The sequence below is a fragment of the Suricata suricatta genome, chromosome 5 (assembly GCF_006229205.1).
Source record: "Suricata suricatta isolate VVHF042 chromosome 5, meerkat_22Aug2017_6uvM2_HiC, whole genome shotgun sequence".
NCBI classification, from domain to species: domain Eukaryota; kingdom Metazoa; phylum Chordata; class Mammalia; order Carnivora; family Herpestidae; genus Suricata; species Suricata suricatta.
Window position 1 is genome coordinate 57,033,211 of NC_043704.1, and position 17,921 is coordinate 57,051,131.

The window sequence follows — 17,921 nt, forward strand, 5'->3', positions numbered from 1 at the left end:
TAAAACTGCCTTTCATTACCCTATTTGACCTTGCTTCTGTTGCTCTTTATTTCCTAACACCTCAGGTATTTTTGTTTCTTTGGATGTAGCTACTATGCTGTTTTCAGGTCTTCTAGATGTATAATTATTCGAAATGTCAAGGTAAACAAGTTTGGTGTTTCTTTTGCCTGATGAGAATATGTATAGGCAGATGGCGGTGCAATATATATGGTAATAGTTCCCCTTTTGTGAGTACTTATTTTGTTTCCTACATTATCTCATTTATCCCTATACCAAGTCCTTAAATTAATTCCTGCATAATAAAACTATTCATTTTTCAAATGAATAGAATGCATTACTTCCCCAAGATCAGAGAGTTGAAAAGTGTTGTATATGGATTTAAACCCAGTTTCAACCATACATACTGTCTTTGAAGTCAGATAGATTCTATTTAAGAATGGTCTTTGAGCCCAAAATGGCTCATTCAAATAAGTCCTAAATGGACCATACTGGTATTTTTTTTTATCTCACTGCCCCTGCCAACCCTGCCCATATCATTGCCTGTAGTCAGGCTCTTTCTTCATTACTTGTTTCCATCTCTGCTATTTGAAAATGTTTCTCGGGCTGCCTGGGTGGCTCAGTTGGTTGAGCATCCAACTTTGGCTCATGTCATGAGCTCGGGGCTCATGAGTTTGAGCTCCACATGGGGCTCTGTGCTGCTGGCTCAGAACCAGAAACTGCTTTGGATTCTGTGTCTCCCTCTCTCTCTGTGCCTCCCCTGCTTACACTCTGTCTCTCTCTTTTAGAAATAAACATTAAAAAAAGGAAACTGTTTCTCAATCCAGAAACCTGCAAGAAGGATCTTCTTACTTAGATTTTCATTGTTCACTTCTCTTGGGAGTCACATCTCAACTTAAACAGTAATATACAAATTTTAATTTGTGACACTATTCAGCTGGCCTATGTCTGTTCTCCCCCCCCCCCCCCCCGCCACCATGGCCTTTACTCTTCTTATGTATTATAGTTCCTGCTATACTTAGGAGACTTTTCCTACCATATATTAAAGTCTTTGAGATCAGAGACTTAACCTTATATCTTGAACAGAGGAGTGTTCAATTAATCTTTGTTTAACATGAGAATAAAGGCTGGTAAAAGAGATCAGCAAGTGAGTACAGAGTCAATCCATGACCCACTTATCTGAATTGAGCAGCTGTCTATACTCACTTTTTGAAGTAATGTCTGCTTTGTGCTTTGAAGGGGAAAGATAAATGACCCCATCACAATTTTCAACAAGATTCAAGACTATTTGGGCAAATTCTCACCCCCTACTTCTCCATGAGTACTTGTTGTGATCTGTATTTAACTTCTGTTCAATATGCTGGCACCTGTTGTTCTCCTTCTTGTGAACAATTAAGTCATTTTTCTTTCTCTTTCTTACTTCCTGGTCTCAATTCAGACCCTTTATGTTCACCCAGAGGAAGTGAGAGCTGGTAACTTCACATACTGAAGCTTCGTGTTGGACCTAAATACATCTTGATCAAATGTCTCCACTGAAATGCCAAGGAAGCCTTTGGGTGCTTTTGAACTTTCAGGGTCAGGCAATGGCAAGAAGTATGTCACTCACTGTGGGTGGGTGGTGGCCCTGCAGTCCCGCTGTACTGGTGACATATGCAGCAGAGGTGCTGGTCCTTCTTGTCTACTGAACAAGCTGCCCAGACAGTCAGCCTTTAAGCTTTGATGAAAAATGAATTCCCAGGTCATCTTCAAGTACACACAGTTAAGAGAATCTCTACCCCAATCACCATCATAAATTTCAACTGATAAATTTGTTAGACACCATCTTGGATGATAAACTAAAGCCAGAGCTTGCTTACATTGCAGCACCAGTGGGACCTGCTTTTAGTCATAATCATTGCTGGTAACTCAGACAAGAGAGCTTTCTCTAATACAGAAAACAAAAAGAAGTCTTAGGATTGTACCTAACAATATATTTGCGTACTATTTAAGAGAAATTGACTAATTCATTCCAACAATCATTTATTGAAATCCTAATGTAAGCTACACACTGCATTAGGATCTGGGGTCACAAAAATGGCTAACCCCCAGTTCCATGACTTTAAGGAATTCACTATATAACTGCAAAAGTAATGGATTCAACACGGAGGCTCTGGAAGCAGCCCACTGAAGCCTCCTCCCACTTTTTACATGCCACATTAACCTCCTCCAGCCTGTGTATTACACTGTTCCCTTGGAACGCTCCTTCCTAAGTATCCCCATCCCTTCCACCTCTGAAAACTCTTGAATGTATTAACTTACTCAACACCTATTTATTAATCTAGTAACTAAACAGGAATAGAGAGCTGAACAAAACAAGCATGGTTTTCCCCTTAAAGGATGTTTGTTCTAGTGGGTGGAGGAGACCCGTAATGAACAAAAAATTAATTAATAAATTCAGATAGCATGATGAAAAAATTTAAATATGTAATAGAGAGTTACTGTGTGAGATAAAGTAGACAAAATGATCAAAGAAGGTTCCCAGGAAGGTGGCATTTAGGCTAAGACCTTGGCATTGAGAAGGAGCTGGACACGTGGAGATCTGTGGTAAGAATTTTCTAGGCAGAAAGAACTTTGAGTACAAAGGCCTGAGTCAGGAACCAAGTATAATTATTTGAGGGACAAGAAGATGGCCAGAGAAATTTAAAATATCAGGAAGGCATTCAGCAGAATGGAAAATAGTAGAAGAAAAAAATTCCAAGATGTAAGCAAGAGCAGTTCCTACTTCCTTAGAAGTAGGAAACTTGTAAACCATGGCAAGGATTATGGATGACAGGTGTCCTGGAATACTAGTGGATGTTTATAAGTGATGGAACAGGTTGAAGTCTTATATGTTTTAAAAATATCACACTGGCTACTGTGTGATGAATGGAGTCTAGAGAGTTAAGAGTAGAAACAGTGGTGAAAGGTTATTCTGATGATTTGAGGGAATAGTGGTGTTTACTTAAACAAGTGGGGTCATGGTGCAGAAGGAGAGAAGACCTGGCTGTCTTGTACGCTTCATGAACCCTTCCCTTATTGCTTACATACGCATTCTCTCTATTCTGATCTCCCATAAACATTTTGCCTGTATAAGACAGTTTCATAATTTAATAACTACAACAAATAGTCCTGATTCTTTATTATTTACTAGTAATTACATTAAATGCTTTATAGACCTTTAATCAATCTATACATAGCACTGTGAGGTGAGCAATATTTTCATCCTTATTTTTCAAAGGGAAAAGCTGATACTCAGAGACATTAAGTAACTTGCAGCTAAAAAGTAGTAGAGCTGAGAACTGAACCCACCTCTGTCTCAAATCTTATAAGCTCTTAACTCCAAGTATATATTGTCTTCCATTTTTTTTTCTGTTTTGCAAGTGAAGTTAGACTTATCTTTCCAATTATATAAGTGGCATACCTTCTTGCTGGTTATATCATACATAAAGGTATGAGGCATAAATATTTATTAAATTTGCCAAAAGTGCTACAAACAAAAAGACCTGTGTGGCAGATCTGACGGCTGAACTGTCCCAGGCACCAGAGGGCTACCATATTACTCTGGGGACACCAAGTGTGAAATTGAGAAAGAACAGGATTTGTGGAATTTAGAAGAGAATCATAGACTGGCAACAGCCACAGAGCTGCATGGAGCTTCCAGAAGGGGAGACAGGGAAGAATGAATCCAACATAGGTAGCAGTTGACAGGGGCATGTGACAAGGCAGTAGAAGTGGCTCCATGGGAATGACACTTGTATGTTGAGAAGGGTTAGAAGTAATTGTTTTCATGCTCTGTTTTCACCATTTTGAAATTCTTAGTAATTTTTGACTAAGGAACATCACAGTTTCATTTTACATTGGGCCCCACAAATCATGTTACCTGTTCTTCCAGGAGGTCAGCCTAATCCAAGAGAAACGCATTTGAATCCATCAAAATAATCTCAGAAATCTCTTACTACAAACACCTAGAAATGATGGAATTTCAAAAAATAAATGAAACCATATCTTTCAGATAAGGTTGTTTCCAAAAAATCATCAGGTATTATATATTGAGAAGAAGCAAAACAAAATAAAACAAACCAGAGTATCAAAGTCATTGAAAAGGACTCACCTAGCAGATATCAATATTTAAAATAAATCTGTAACAATTAAGTCAATGGTATCATCATGAGAATAGAGAAACTAATAGATCCAAAGTGAGCTCTGAACACAAATAAAAACTTCATACAACTCAGCACTGATGATGTAAATCTACAATAAAAAGATGTATCACTCAGAAACTGCTATTGGAAAGTTAGTTATCCAAATTGGAAAAAGGAAACAACTCTCTACCTCACACCATTCAACAAAAAAATCTATCTATGTAGAGTACAATCCTAAGGTGAAAGTTAGGCTTTAACATGTTAAGGAAACTATAAGAGACTATTTTTAAGACCTCTGGGCAACTTTAGATATATCTATTTTAAAAATAAATAAAACAAATATAAATTTTAAAACTTTCCAATTTGGTGGCATTAAAATTAAAAATTTCTTGGGTTGCCTGAGTGGCTCAATGGGTTAAGCGTCTGACTTTTGATCTCAGCTCAGGTCTTGATCTCAGAGCTATGAGTTGAATCCCTGTGTTGGGCTTCATACTGGATGCTTAAAAGAAAAGAAATGTCTTTTAAAAAATTACCTTAAGAAAAATGAAATGACAAGCTACTGAGTAGGAGTTTTCAGAACATATAACAACAAGAAAAAAAGTTGTATCTAGAACATACACCCATTTCTTTCAAGTAAACAATTTAGCAAACAAGACACTTAAGATTACAAATGCACATTCACAGAACAGGAAACAAAAATACTCTAAGAGGTGTTGTTTAATTTCATTAGTAACAAGATACCAATATAGATAAATTACAAAAACTTGAATTTTCACTTAAAATTAATTTGCAGAACAATACTACAGTATTATGATAAACCTTAAAAATTACAACTATTTAAATTTTTATTACTGCATAATGATTAAATAAACATTTATATATGGTAAAGGTAAAAATTTGCCTGTGAGATCTTCATCAGATCCACTGTTAGCCATTAAACAATGCCTTCTAGCCCTAGCAACATGAAGAAGACTAAGATTCTGGGAAACATACAATAATGGTAGCACTTACCTTCTACCTTTGAGGCACATATAATCTTGCAGGAGAAATAGAGTGTGCATGTAAGTCACTACATCTGAGAAAGCTTAGAAGGTCTGAAAACATGCAGATCAAATGCTATATCATCTACCATGGTTTGAGTGGTCAAAGTCCTATCTCCCCCAATTCACTTATTACTAAACTTGGAAAAAAGTCTATTTCCACCAATATCTTAACCATGTCATGCACTTTGCACTGTGGGCAATGTGGTTTGGGTGGGAGAGGATTTGGGGAAGTAGACAATGACTGGTGCAAGGTGGACTGGGCAGGAACAAGTACTGGTTAACTTTACCATGCTCCAGGCTTTTGCTACGTTACTGATTAATATGATGATGATTATATTATGTAATATCAATAATACATAAGTATGATTCTGACATTTTGTATTATACTATTAACCACATTAGTGTAAGGTGAATATTATTATTTTTTAAATGTTTGTTCTTTTGAGAGGAAGCATGTGCACGTGTGTGAGTGGGGGAGGGACAGAAAGAAAGGGAGAGAGAAGACCCCAAGCAGGCTCCGGGTTCAGCACAGAGCCCTATGCAAGCCTCGTTCTCACAACTGCAAGATCACCACCTGAGCCTATATCAAGAGTCCCATGCTTAACCAAATGTGCTACCCAAGAGTCCCAAGGTGAATCTTATTTTTTCCAATTCACTGAGAAAGAAATGAAATGTGGGTGTGGGTAAGTTACCCAAGGTCACAGGCTCAGCGAATAGCAGATCTAAGATCCAAACCCAGGTGTAGTTGACTCGAAAGCCTGTGAGTCATATTGTCTTTTAAGAAACTGTATTATTTCTTATATGGACATCTTTGATTCTAAGATAAGATGTACATTTAAAAAAATGTGTTGTTACTTCTATTGATAAGTTCTGATACCTGATCTCTAGATCTTTCTTGTCTCAAATGAAGCCTCCATGTATAGTTAGGTTGAACCCTATGCATCACACTTAGATGAAGACACTCTTCACAATATATAAAATGTTTAAAAACAGAGAAACATTGTATCATGCAAAAACAACTGTTGTTTACTCTCCATTTTTGTTCAAAAATGTCACTCCCTTTGAGTGTTTTGTTGTCATTTGGAAAAACAAAAATAATTACTCTGAGAATTTTATGGCATTTGTTAGACATTTACTTTTTTAGCAAATATTTATTGAATGTTACTTACATGCAAGGTCCCATTCTAAGTGCTGTTGCAACAACCAGCTAGAGAGAGTTTGTGCCTTTAAAGAGCTTTCACTCCACTTTGGGGAAAGAGAAGGGGGGAAAAAGGTAATACAATTTCAATTAGGGATACTTGCTATGAAGAACTAGCAGGGAACAGAATAGTCAGAGACTGGGAAGGGCAGGGATCCCGAGGAAAGTAAATTTGCAGGTCCAGATGATATGACTAATTCAAAGAAATGTCTCTCTGACCTGACATTTATGTGATAAGCCAAGCTACTTGCTTTTCTCAATTCTTACTCAGGTTAATTAGTTGGGAGAGATTCTTGACAGACATATGGTTGCGAATGTTTGCATTCATTTATTACTCTTATTTTCAAGAGGAAAATGAGGATTACACTTGTCAGATGAAGAAAGCTTGACAGGCATGTTTTCATCTTTTTCAGGGGGGTGTTTTTGTCTTGCTCTAGGTTCAATACAAATTTGGAAAGCATTTTCGTGGGTAATACAGAAAGGAAGTGTAGATCTGCCCTTGGAATCCAGGTTTCTCAGCTGAAAAATCTCTGAATCCCTTTCCTCAGAGACACAATGTGTGATTTGAAGAAGGTTACTATAATTCTCATCTACCTCTTGGAGGAAATTTTTGACATTAGCTTGAAGGTGCTCTTATAAGAGACTCACTATAGAAACATTCATTTATTTTCAGTGTGTTTAATTCCCTACTCTGACACTGGCTAGTTAAGTGACCTTGAGCAAATTGCTTTCTCTCACAAAACTTCTGATTCTTCCTGACAAATTCCCTTTTCTTCATCACTCAAACAGGTCTTGAAATCTCATCTCCCGCAGGAAACAGTTCTAATAAATTAGAGAAGAAATGATTAATTCCAATATGTCACTTCCATTGTGCTCTTTTTCTGTTCTATGTACCTACCAAGTGCACTTATCCCCTAAGTTTATAGCTAATAAAAAGACACTTTGGTTTAATCTCATTATTTATTTAAAATCACTTGCTTATGTTACCATCCCACCTGCCTATTTACTTATTTTGTAGATTATATTCTAAAGTGACTAAGTTATGCTTGCATGTTCTAACCTCATGGAAAATGGACTTTACCTTCTGTCTTCTAATTCTACTCAACAAAAGAAGAGGAATTTTTCCAGACCCATCTCAAAATATCAGATGGCAACTTGGGTGCCAGAGTTATGGGCTAAAATAGAGATTTCCCTGAACATAGGGACTTAATATCTGTATCCATAGTCTTAAACCCAGTGTTCAGCACATGGTAAGTGCTAAGTAGTCTCTGGTCAAATCTGATAAAAGGATTTGCAAAACAAATCTTCATACTCCCTAAGGGATCTAGACTTTGGTCCTAGGATCTAAGGTTTTCAAAGAGTTCAGTCAAGGCTTTGGCATACTGGTGTCTGGAGACTGATAGATTGAAGGGACAGAGATTCTGGGAATACAGTTTACTACCATCTCTGACATGAATTAGCTGAATGACCTTGGGAAAATCACCTAAAAAATTTGTTTTTGGTCCTACCAAAAATGTTTATTCAACATCAACAATACCTAGATAGAAGGGTGTTGCAATTCTGAGCTCTCCGACCACCAGTCACCAAGTTCTTTGACTTTAAGCTTGGAACTCAGTGTGTCATCAATGGCATCTGCTTCTTTCTGCTGTCTTTGTAGGCAGAGAATGTTCTCTCTAGGTCTTCCAGGTCTAGAATTTGCAAAACTTTTTTGTATCATCAATTTCAGTCAATACTGTTCCTTCCACTTTATTCTCAGGCATCTTAGACTAGTGGAAGGATTTCAGAGCATTTGTGGGCTGAGGAATTTTTTCTCCTTGAGTGCCAGACCCAGTGGAGCACCAGGAGGTGGCATGGTCCCCTGCAGGAGGCCCTGGGAGAGGAAGGGGGGCTGCCTGGAAGAAGGGGAGTGGGTGGAGGAGGAAGCATCCCACCTGGCAGGGGTGGAGGTGGTGGGGAGGGAAAGAGGGACCCTGGGACAGAGGAAGGAAAGCCCCCCCCTCTGGAGCTCCAGGGGAGGGGGGATTGAAGCACAAGACAGCTCTCCTGCTGAGCTCATGGAGATGTGAGATCAGCCACCTGCTGCTTGACTTGCTTATGGTCACTAGTCTCCTTTTTGAGCTTCTCTTTTATTTTATTTAAGGTCTGCATCATCTCCTCCTTCTCTTGGGTCGCGGCATCACATTCATGCTCTTTCTTTTCCAATTTCTGTTGCAACTCTTTGTGCTCTTTTCTCATTTTTAATGCTTGTTCTTTCCACTGCTTAACTTCATTTTCATTAAGCAGCATTCGTATGGCATTCTTAATGTTAAAGTTTTCCAAAGGTGTGGTGTCAGGGTCCTCTCCTTTGTCATTCTGAATGACTATTTGCTGTATAATTCTATCTAGTACTGAACGGTGTTGCCACTTCTCTTGTAAGGCTTTTGGAGGCAGTGGTGCAGGATGGACATGAAATAAGGGATATATGTCTATATATGTATGTATGTGTGTGTGTGTGTGTGTGTGTATGTGCGTGTGCACGCTCACGTCTGTGTGTGTAATTGAGTGAGTTTATCTCTAGCATAACTTTTAGATATATTATAGGAGTCCACGATTCTATCGAAAATACCTGAAACAAAACAAAACCTTTCCTACAGACTCTAAATGAAAGCTGGCAATGCTGCAGTTGCAAGTACTGTCTGGGTGATTGTGGTCCTTACAGATAGGGTGATGTTATAATGGGTATGTCTGCAAGTGTATCAAGGAAGGGGTTGTTTTCTGAGCACCATGTCAGGTGCAGCAGGGGACTAACACAGAACTTCCATCAGCTACCAGCTAGAGATAATAGAAGTGTGATACCTCGCTGGTAACTGGATCTTCTTTTTGGCAAACAATGTCAAAAGAAGGCTGCCCATATAGAAAGGTACCAGGAAACACTCTTCTAGCTGCTACAGCTTTGAGTGTGATCTGCCTCATACTCAAGAGCATTGTAAGAATTAATGAATGCAAAATGCTTTTGTGAAAGATACTTCTTGAACTTGGTCTATGCCAGTGAAATGGGCTGACACTAAATAATCCAAAAGTTCCCTAAGCAGGGTACCATGAGTATTAACATATGCATTACAGTGCATTAACATTAGGAGGGATTAAATTAACTATGACCTAAACATAACAATGGCTAAGTCATCCTTACCAGGCAGAGCAGAAAATTGCACACAGCTTTTCGGTATGGGGCAGTGAATAAGATCATTGCACCTCAGTGGCAGTGAGGCAAAGGCAGCACTAAATGAAGGCTGTTGAATTTACAAGATACCCTGGCTCATTTCCAAGGAGCACTTCCCCTGCAATTAAACATCAAGAGGGCATTCGTTGCCCCCTACTAACTCAAGGCTGCAGCTTCTATTTAGCCTTATAAAGTCATATGTCGGAAAAGAGAACACCATGATCACACGTGGACATGTGGGCAACATCCCAGCTGAAAAATAAACTCTTTTTCTTTACGTTGCAAATCTCCAGCTTTGACGGTCTCCCCGCTGCTAACATAAGAGAGTGCCAAGAGATCACAACAGAGTGACACTGTCTTGGGCATCCTTCCTGGGGACTACTGCAGGACTTTGCAGGATGGCAGCACAAATCATTACAGTGGGCATTCATTAGCCAAAAGAAAACTTCTGTGAGAACCAAGACCTAGCATATTGTGGTCCCAAGAGCGCCTTCCTGTTCAATGGCCTATACTAATTTTGTCAGGAAAAAATAATCTTTTTATTTTCGTGTTTGAATAATAAAGAACTCCTGAGCCACTCTAAGGGTGTCAAAAGCTCGCTATGCGGTCTTTTATGTTCTTTGGGCACTTTGTCACTTCCACGGACTCCTGTGATTTTGGATTTATCCTCACCTTTCTCGGACTTGAGTTTTCTCTTCATCAGTCTCTCTGTTGTGAAATAAGAGCTTTGTGCAGGCAAGTTTCTATGGAAGTTGCTGCTACTTTAGTGGAAAGTGTTAGAAATAATGCTGCATTTCCCTGAAGGCTTCTAAAAACAAAACAGCTGGTTGGTTTAACAATCACCTTTTCCAAGAGCTTTCTGCATGATTAGAAATACAAGCATGCTGCTTGGAATCTGGGAACTCCTCTATTTCTTTTAGAAAATAGCATGAAACAGAACAAAACATGTTTTGTTTTTTGTTTTTTGTTTTTTTCATTCATGGGTTTCAACTTTTCATGTGTTTTAATGGGATGTGGCCTATAGGACATAGTTACCTATGCTTATAAATTACGGTCCTCTGTTCTCACACTGAGAAAGAACAAATTCTTAAAGGTAAAGACATTAAGCAGTTGAGTCATGAACATCAAGATGGTTCCCAGAATTACCTTCTACATTATGAGAATCTATAAATACTGCTCTTTTACAATGTGACTTTTATAATACTTTCTGATACTGTTTTTGGTTTTTTTGGATGATTTATTTTAGTTTTAGCTTTTAGCAACACTGATGATTTACTGGAGATTCTATCTAGTAAAGAAAAGATCTTTGGTGAAAATGATGGATCAAACCCTTTTATTTCAAAACATAAGTGATAAATAAGATTTCCTTGTGTTGAAAATAAATTGGAATTCTTTAGCAAATATTAATTTTTCTCACACATTTCTTCCTTTCTCTCTTCAGATTCTATCGATCTAGGTCTGCTGGTTATTTTATGACCAGCATAGTTTGCTAAAAAAATAATTAAAGAAGGCTATTTAAGTTATACAAACAAACTTTGTTTAAAACTTCATGAAGCAGTCAATAAAATTGCAAAGTGGGGCAAAAGGCAGGAGGGTTTTAAAAGATACACAATAGAGAAAAAGGAAGTAAGTACAGTAATACCTTGGTTTGTGAGTATAATTCATTCTGGAAACATGCTTGTAATCCAAAGCATTTGTATATCAAAGTGAGTTTCTTCATAAGAAATAATGGAAATTCAGGTGATTTGTTCCACAGCCACAAAATATTCATATAAAAATGATTATAATACTGTAATATAATACAAAATAATAAAGGGAATACAAAATAGAAAGAAAAATAAACAAATTAACCTCCACTTACCTTTGGAAAACTTCATGGCAGTTGTGAGGGAGTCACGAGAGAGAAGGGTTATTGTGTAGGAGGCCTTTCACTAACACTAATGGAATCACTGCTATCTATTGACTCAGTGGAATATTTTTCTGCATGGGGGCCATTGTGTACACTCACATGGATGCTGACTATAGTACAGTACTAATAAACTCTGGTCATATACTGTATTTAATGTAACTGGCAGTAAGGCAGCAGAGAAAAGGGTCTCTGTAGGCAGCCTAACCTAGAATGAAGCAAAACATTCCTAAGGTTTTCTCTTGTATGGAAAAGCAAAGAACTTTCCATTGGTGCTTTGAAGTGACAAAAAATAGACTTGTCACTTGTAGGCACCTTTCAGCATTCTGAAAAATCACTGATTCTGCCAAACACTATGGCCTGAGACCAAGCATCTGAGAGTGAGAGATGATCACCCACAATCCTTCAGTGAGTGTGCAGGAGAGAGAACCATTGGGTCAGTTGCTTTGTGATGTTTGGCATCATGTACTACTCATATTGCAAGATATCACTTGTTTATCAAGTTAAAATTTATTAGAAATGTTTGCTAATCTTGTGGAAAACTCACAGAATACATTATTCACAACCCAAGGTTTTACTGTATAGATCCCAGAGTTGGCTTGGCTTTGAGGGATGGCTAAGAAGATATGCTGCCATTCTGGTCCAATGGAGCATTTCCAGGGACACAAAAGCAACCTAAGTTTCAGTTTACTGATGTGGTACCCTAGTCAATAACATTCCATCTTGGGTCTAGAAATTTATTTCAGTAAGTCATACAGGGTCCCAAATTAAGTGGGGCTCTTGGTTGGGATACAGTGCTTTTGAAGTCTCTGTCCTAACATTCATAAAGAGGATATCTTTGAATTTCTGTTTTACAGAAACAGTCCAGTGAGGCAAAGGCACATGTGCCAGGGGCTTACAGCCTGAAGTAAACTCTAAGGGGCATGCACTATGACACACCTCTTTGAAGTCCTTTCCTCTTGCCTGCATGTTGTCTTGGTAAGAAGAATATATTTCCTTCTATGATGGTTTAAATCCCTTATTTTATATTCTGGCCAGAACAAATCCATTCCTAGTCTGTTTTGTTGCTACTGGGAAGCCAGTGATCCTGGCACGACTAGGGAAGAAAGGAGACTTTCGAAGCAGCTTAAATTGAAGTGCAATAGGGTTTGTGTGTGTGTGTGTGTGTGTGTGTGTGTGTGTGTGTGTGTGTGTAGTTTGATGTTGCAATTGTAGGTATTACCTGCAGAGCATCTCCCCAGACATCTCAGGAGGCAGAGATCCTAGTGATACTCCTGAACAATTATGTTATAGTTGGGTAGTGGAAATATTAGTTGTCTTACTTGTTGCTTTCTCTAACTTACTGAGGCGATTCCCTGATTGGATAAGGTAAAGGGAGATCTTTCTTCAGATTGTTTTTGTGAAAATGAGTATATCTGGGTATGAAGGTGCTGAGCATTTTAGGATGAAAAACAGATGGAAGAGCCTATCAATCCTACCACATTCATTTCATGCTGTTTTTTCCAAAGTTATCTCCAGTCACCACACTGCAGCAATTCCTTACACAATGATTGAGTTCTAAACTCAGCACACACAGGGATGGCCTACGGATTTAAGGATACCAGATTTCTAATTTGATTCCTGAATAGTCTTCAGCAAAGGGCCAGTGGAACCTATCTTTTATCATTTAATAAAATCTTTGATGATTAACAACATAATGATTATAAAAATTATTTCGAGGTCTAAATACCCAGAGTCGTCTTTTATATCTTCCAGGAGAGCACAAACTTCCGTGCCTCAGTCCACTTTAAAGATTTCCTTCTCTAGCTTTAATGCAATGAGCAGAGGTGTCCTTCCTTCTGTCATGACTGCGGTTACACAATAGATGACACAGAGCTGTTAGCCCATGAGATTAAAATAGGACCAGAAGACAACGTAAGATGTAGAGTGTACAAAACAAATATGTTTGCCCAGTGTGCCTTAGTGATGGTTGTTGTCTGTGGACAAAGAACCGGACTTCTCCCCTTTTACTGTGAGTGACCAAGGAGAAGGCACTCCTCATCTGCACCGGTGCCTGCCACACCCCGTCACATAACACATGCTGTGCTTATTTCCTGATGATTGTTTTTTTTTAATTTTTAAAAATTATTTATTTATTTATTTTGAAAGGGACAGACACGGAGTGAGTGGGGAAGGGGAAGAGACAGAGAGAGAGAAGAAATGAATGTGGTAGGATTGATAGGCTCTTCCATCCGTTTTTCATCCTAAAATGCTCAGCACCTTCATACCCAGATATACTCATTTTCACAAAAACAATCTGAAGAAAGATCTCCCTTTACCTTATCCAATCAGGGAATCGCCTCAATAAGTTAGAGAAAGCAACAAGTAAGACAACTAATATTTCCACTACCCAACTATAACATAATTGTTCAGGATTATGCACTATGACACACCTCTTTGAAGTCCTTTCCTCTTGCCTGCATGTTGTCTTGGTAAGAAGAATATATTTCCTTCTATGATTGTTTAAATCCCTTATTTTATATTCTGGCCAGAACAAATCCATTCCTAGTCTGTTTTGTTGCTACTGGGAAGCCAGTGATCCTGGCACGACTAGGGAAGAAAGGAGACTTTCGAAGCAGCTTAAATTGAAGTGCAATAGGGTTTCCTTTTCCTAAGGAAAGGCTCCATGTTGCCTGTACAGAGCCTGATGTGGGGCTTGAACTCACAAAACCAGGAGATCATGACCTGAGCCAGAATCAGGAATCCAAGGCTTAACCACTTAACCAACTGAGCCACCCAGATGCCCAGCCTATGATTCTTAATGAACCAGTCAATACTATAAAAAGAGGTAACCAATGAACAAGATTTGAGTCATAAAAAATACAGTATTTTTTCCTTTTTGTGAGATTTAGGTCCAGTTCTTCAAGGATCTAGTTTCTTGATACAAAAAATAAATACTAATAAAATCCAAAAGACACAGGAAAAATCAAACTCACTTTTATGTATTATACCTATATTTCATTTAGCAGCCTTCCATATGTAGCAATTCATTATTTTACGTATCACTGAAATAGTTTAATACAAGTAAGTCTCTCTCTTTCAAACTCTTTCTCTCTCCCTCTTTTTGTCTCTCTGTCTCTCTCTCTCTTTATATTTGTATCTATATTATTTGCGGCCACAGCCACTGTGAGCCATGCACACTGAAAGTGTACCCAGCCACAGACTCAAGTATGGGCTGCAATAATTTCTGTTTATGCTGTTCTAAGCCCTTTTGCCATTTGTTCTGTGTCCTTGTTAATAGTTTTGGACCCACGTAGTACATGCCAGTAATGGTAATGTACTTCTGATAAGAAACAAAGAAACTGCCATGCAAGCTCAAGGCTCGAAGCCACTTCAAGGTGAAGGTCAGGGAGAAATAGGGTTAAAAAAAGGGGCAGGTAAAGACTGACATCATAAAGGACATCCTAACGATCCCTGTGCCAGAGAGGACTGACAATGAAGTTTATTTTCTTACCATCTGGAGGCGAGAAGTCTGACAGCAGGATCCCAGCGTGTCTAGGTTCTAAAGAGAGCTGACTTCCTGACCCACAGACAGACTCCTTCTCACTGTGTGCTCATGCGATAGGCAGAGTGAGCTCTTTGGTGTCTCTTATTCAGGCACTGTTCCTATCTGGGACCCACCCGTATGACCTTACTTAGCCATGATCACTTTTTTACTCCAAATATAGTCTCATTGGGGGGTTAAAGTTTCAAGACATGAGTTTGGGGGAAGGAGGAACGTAATTCAGCTCACAGCAATTCGCTTTCCAGAATTTTTTCCTGTGGTCTTCAACGCTAAGCTCTTCAACGCTATATAAGCAGCTGTACTGGCAGAATCTTTAATTACTGGCCCATCAAAAATACTGTAAGTAGAAACAAAATCCAAACTGACCTTCCTTATCTATACAGCCAGAATGTCCAAAACACGAGTCTTTTTCACACTTCATTGCCCTGAAACCACTTCTCCCCCAACTCCTATCCTTTATATTGGACCCATCCAGATAATTGAGGAAAATCTCCCAATTTAAAGTCATCTGATTAGAAGTGTTAATTTCATCTGCAACCTCAACTCCCCCTTGCAATGTAACATAATGTTGTACCCAGATTTTAATATCGCCCCCAAAACCAGAGACCACCAGGGAGGCCGAATCACGCATGCAAAAGCAAAGGGCTTTATTACGAATTTAGGCCCGGCCAGCCTAAACTCGGGCTCACAGACTTCAACGACACACTGGATCCACGTGGAGCCAGCCCCGAACATGGCGGGGCAGGGCCTTTTAGGAGTTTGGGAAGGGGGAGTTACAGGAAATTGTGACACAGGTACAGGGGTCCAATCATTATAACATCACATCATTGACAGTAACTTTAACCAATTACAGAGTGGACCCAGAACCCTCATGTAGGGCGTGACTAGTCTTAACCTCCATCTTTAGGCCTGCCCCCAGAAATGTTAATGGTGTTCGCTGGCCTTCAAGGTCAGAGGGGAAACCCGAATCAGACCTGCATCCTTACAATAACATCTAAATGAATACCAAGGATGAGAATGCAGACATCTTTGGGGGACCATTCTTTTTTTTTCTGGCTATCACAATACTCTTTATATTAGAAAACATAATTTCTTGTACCTGTCATCTAACAAGGTATAGAATAAGTAAATCAAATCACTAAGTTTGGAACCTGGATTTGACCTAAATACTACCATGCTCCTGGGAATTTTAATTTCTTGCTTCCTAAAAATGAGCCTTCTAAAACTGGATAATACTCAAATTACATTATGGATACAAATTAAAGTGAATTTCATCAACGGCACACAATTCAATTGTTCTCCAATTTTCTTTAGCATTTGATCAGCTGACACTTGCAAATTTTGAAACCGTTTAAGAAAGAGGAACACATAAACTTTGGGGTAGGAAATGTCCTGAATTTAAAATTAGGAGTCAGTATATTCCAATTTCAAACAGAAATTTTAGGAAAGACTTATGAACAGAAAAGTCTATGTTTAATAATGGATTTGGAAATATAAAATTATTTCTATTACTGTAATTTCCTGATATGAGTTTTACAAATAATTGATATTTATTTCAGTTACATTTTGTACTGAAAGAATATTTTAAAAATACTATAATTTTACTGTCTTGATCCTGGGAAATGCCTAAATGTAAGTTGCTTGAAGTAATAGTACATTCTTTTTCAAATACTATACAAACATATATCTTCAATTTAATTAAGATATTTACTAAATGCTTACTGTTTGCAACCTTTGGAAGGATAAAAAATTTCGTAAAATATAGACATTTAGAATTTATATATAAGAAATTATATGAAATATTACATTTATGTTTTAATGATGATTTAAGCACATAATATCACCTATGTTTTATTTTAAAGATAAAAATATAAAATAGAATATTTTTCCCATTTTTTATTTTTAAACTTGAAACTGCTATTATGAATCAATACAGTCCAGTGTATTGCACTATGGTCTTTTTGAGAGAATGTAACAGGTATGGAAAGAAACCTCTGTTTTTGCTTCAGTTATTTTAGTTGAATGAACATGGCTAATTTGTCCCTTTATTTTCTATGCTCACACTAATCAAAAGTCAAAGTAAAATATTAAAGCACTGAGTCAGTACATGTTTGCTATACACACACACACACACACACACACACACACACACACCCCACATACACACTCATACAACTTGTTATTTTGCTGGGTCATGTTTTAAAAGAACCTGGAGAATAAAACTATGTTGTGCAAATATTTCATCTTTTCTCCTGGCATACAAATGCTAAATAAATACTTGCTAAATGAATGAGCAAATAGTTCTCCTCAATGCATTTATTCAATATATGAAAGTCTTTTAATTTGCAAAGAAGAGGTGCGCCTGGGTGGCTCTGTCCTTTGGGCATCTGACTTTGGCTCAAGTCGTGATATCACAGATGTCATGGGTTCAAGCCCTCATTGGACTCTGTGCTGAGAGCTCAGAGCCTCGAGCTTGCTTCGGATTGTGTCTCCCTCTCTCTCTGCCTCTTCCCCACTTGTGCTCTCTCTCCTTCTCTCAAAAATAAATAAACACTTTTTTAATAGTTGCAAAGAAGAGGCAGCCTCAGATAACAGCCCATAAACCCAATATTGGAATTTATTGAAAAGGTGCATGGAAGTTGAGGGTTAGAAAATATTTTATCTTTTCACTATATGAGCACCCTGGGTCTTCCTGCTTCTACAAATCTTCCATGGAGTGCTAGGCCATTATCCCAGAACTATGTAAAATATGTCCTTATCTTTCTTATCTACAGTTTTTCTTTTTCTTCTTATTGTCCTGGAACCTTTTAATACACAAAATTAGTTCCATGACTCTCATAGCCCCATCACACCGCAGTAATAGTTGCCAGACTT

At 38.2% G+C, this 17,921-nt stretch overlaps 1 pseudogene; it reads right to left on the reverse strand.

Moving 5' to 3' along the window:
• Positions 1–7,154: 7,154 nt before the first annotated feature.
• LOC115291145 lies at positions 7,155–9,350 on the reverse strand (annotated as a pseudogene).
• Positions 9,351–17,921: the final 8,571 nt, after the last annotated feature.